This window comes from Mizuhopecten yessoensis, unplaced genomic scaffold (assembly GCF_002113885.1).
Source record: "Mizuhopecten yessoensis strain PY_sf001 unplaced genomic scaffold, ASM211388v2 scaffold29, whole genome shotgun sequence".
NCBI lineage: Eukaryota > Metazoa > Mollusca > Bivalvia > Pectinida > Pectinidae > Mizuhopecten > Mizuhopecten yessoensis.
Window position 1 is genome coordinate 798,492 of NW_018403342.1, and position 3,656 is coordinate 802,147.

General features: G+C 35.6%; 1 protein-coding gene across 1 annotated transcript in view; it reads right to left on the minus strand.

Annotated features, from left to right (window-relative positions):
- LOC110457195 overlaps window positions 1–3,135 on the minus strand; it is a 29,009-nt gene extending 25,874 nt beyond the window's left edge. Inside the window, exon 1 of the mRNA XM_021508748.1 lies at window positions 2,767–3,135. The gene's annotated coding sequence lies outside the window, so the exon portion shown is untranslated. The remainder of the gene's footprint in view (window positions 1–2,766) is intronic.
- Window positions 3,136–3,656: the final 521 nt, after the last annotated feature.

A 3,656-nucleotide genomic window follows, 5' to 3' on the forward strand; every position in this document is an offset into this window, starting at 1 on the left:
TATTTACTTGTATCATCCTAATTAATACACATGTATAATATGTTTTCACTTTTTATGTACGTCAATTATGGTACTTTTAGTAATATATAAATTCCACATCCTTGTTAAACAAAATATAAGCTTAATAAGCTAAAAAAACACCATTTGTGAAGCATGAGCCTGAATACGTCTCAGACGACAAACGTTATACAGATATACATCAACATGTTGATAATTTATAATAACACATAAAACATAAATTGGTGAGTTTCTATACGAAGTGAACGACTGTGACTGGGTAAACACGGTCCAAGATCGAAGGATCAAATGGTTATCGCGCCGATAGAGATTTCGTAATGAATTTCCCATCAATACACAAGCATGATAACTACAAATTCAGCTTTTAAGTAATATGTAGACAAGCTCGTTCTTTACATAGAATAGTCAAAGACCCTGGGTCATTTTCACAGACGGGTTCGTCTGCAGCTTAATCGGAAAAACAAAGAGTAAATGATAAAAATAGATGAGTCATTCAAGAAACAAAGAATTTCTAATCATATTTGATAATTTAATTCATGTTTTTCGTGTTATTAGTGGCATGCGTCAACATTGACCATTTCAAGAACCTCACTATTGAGAGAAAACAATCGCTTTACAGATACAATTTACCTACACATCTATTCGTGTTTTTCGTGACTTGCATCAACATTGACCATGACTGTGCAAGTTTCTCACTAAAAAACAAAAAACTGTACAATACAGATGGTCGAAATTGCAAGCACATCATCAGGCAGGAAAAAATCGGGAACCGTCGGCACTTTCCATAAAAGAGAAAATAGTGAAGGCGGGAAATTACTTTCCCAACAACGCGGAACTATTTGTCTGAGGAAGAGGATTAAGTTCCACACAAACCGGATATTGGTGTTTGTATCGCGATGAGGTTCATTTTCCTGATTCTTTATATATCATTATCCGTCTCCTTCGACAATATCTGTATCGTAAAACCAACTAGGTAAAAGATATTGCTACAGTCGTATTCTCTTTTCCCAACCGCCCAACCCGTCCAACTCTCTGACACAACGCCCTTCACATGTCACTGATGGTAGGAGAAGAGAAACGAAACTCATGGCTTAATTAATTTAGATGTCCAATGTCAGTTCCAATTAGCCCAAGGTACCATTTCACATTTGAGATGACAAAACAGAGGTGGACAAGTTATAGTAATACTACTTTCAAATTTCATATTATAAATAAATAGCTCCATGGGGCAAATGAAACTCTGGTTACATAATTTAACACTTTTGTAGCATTGTCGAGTGACATTCAGGCAGTAGACAATAATTTGTACCTGTAATAAGAAATTGATCAGCCATCTGCATATTAAAACGTGCTTCTGATTGGTCAATTAATGTGTGATTCACCGCCGGACTTAGGTCTCCAAAACAATTATAGTTATGTACATTTCATGTCCGAGTCTAATTTGCTTTCATCTGACTCACCATACAACAGACGGGTGACGAATGATCATTAATTAGCCGTCTGTCCCTAATGTTGACGACGAATCTTTACATTTGGCGCCATTTTGTACACGTACATGTACCATACAAACATCAACGTTTTAAAATTCGTTAATGGCTTTTCCGTTAAAAAAGTATTTTGGAATTTGAAATATTTTAGTATTGATACTAATGGGAGGGAGTGTCTGAATTAAAATTTACATTGATGATCTATATTCGGCGCATTGGTATTTAATTTGCATATTTTTTTGTTAAAGCTAGCGTTTGCAGGTAAAAATCACAGGTGAATGCACGATTGTCATTAATACATCTTTTTTGTACTACAACACATTTTTAAATGCATGGCTATGTAGTTGACATGTACATCGTTTGTTAAACCACAATTACCATCTGCTTTAAAACAGAAAGACAGATGTTCAATGTCGGTTAAGTATGAAACTTAGACTTGCTCAAGTTCCTTTTGTATCAATATAAAATATTACATCGTGTATAAGAAATTAGTGTCTCAAATAAAAACTTGGATACTTATGGAAAATTCGAAGGAGGCTTAGCATGTTAACGATTTGGAGGGAAATAAATTGAGGAATTTCGTGTATGTTGAAAGTGCCACTGTGTATGTTTGTAGTATAGAATGCGAATGACTCCAGGAAAATACAGGTAAAATGACAGGTGTATTGATGAAGTACAGATATACACCTGTAGAAAGCTCCACACGAGATATTTACAAACGTGACAGACTACCGACAGTTACATAGAGCCATGTACCTTGCAATGATAAGCCTGTATAGTTGTCTACAGTTCATGTTACCCATCCCCAAACCACTATTACTGTAACTCGTCCATATAAAGTAATCTAATTATAAGCTCAAGTCACGTGAAATTCAAATTTGAATCAATTAGCGCTCAGACTTAACTTGCCCTCGTATAATGATATGATGCATTGTTCAAATTCACGGAATATGCAATACACCACCCACTTACAATGATATGAGTCAGATGTGTATGTCAACACAAGAATCATAAGACCGCCTTATTTTTTCAAACAAAAAATATATTCAAACTCAATTAAGTCTTATTTATCATTAAATATTAAATACATATAATTGACTTGTGTCTTTATAGTCGTTCGTGAACGAAAAATGTCGATCAATGATACAATAAACACTGCATTTTAAACTGAGTTTAAAACGCGTATCAATCATGACTCACTTGGCGGTCGATTCAAACCCTATGAACAGGCCGTCTGTGTGAGTTATGGTATCTAACTTACCCAGGTAAAAGCTGGCTTCACACTTTGTAGATAGGGTCATAACATTTCCTCTGACAGTCTAGTCTGCTCGGAATTCAATCTGTCCATTGTTTTTGACACAGTTGTATTGTTTTACCATCAGCGGTCGATTCAAACACACGTAGACATGATTGTCGATCACTTAACAGATGTGCATACACACACATTCAAAATAGGATGAACTTTCGTGACCCCAGCAACCGCCTCAGCCGTATATTTTGTATTTATACTTCCGTTTTGGCACGCATCTTTGAATTAACATTACGTGATGAGAGTGTTGTTGTATTATTAACAATTATTTGGTAAATAGTACCTAGTAACGTTTCTATATCATGCAATCCCAATGATGTATTTATACACCCGATTGATAACAGGATATGCTTGACCTGGTGTCCATGGTAACAGGGGACGCACCTTGCCAACGTACGGTAGGATGGTTACGGTCGGTTTAATTTGCTCCCGAGAGGAAAGGTATAAAAATGTCTCGTATTTGAAAAATAGCTACACCATGCCTAAAGACCCGTATGTATCAGTGTGTAGACATAATGTAATTGTACATATCTTCAGTATACTTCCTGCCCTAAATAAATGTTCGTTACAAGTTTAAAATCAAACAAATACATCATAGTTCGTTTGTTAAATTATGCGCAAATGTACATAAATATAAACTTCAATAGGCATGCTGAATCTGTAAGACACATGGACGTAAATTTATATTGTTCAAAGTCGTACCAAACGTTTATTTACAATGTAAAGAATTGAGTCTGAAGAAAACATAAAATTTCAACCCGGTATAAGACAGGGAGGCTTGTGAGCACCTTTGTAAGGCACAGAAGGGGGTCCAGGATGGCACCTTGCTTTAATATGAAGAT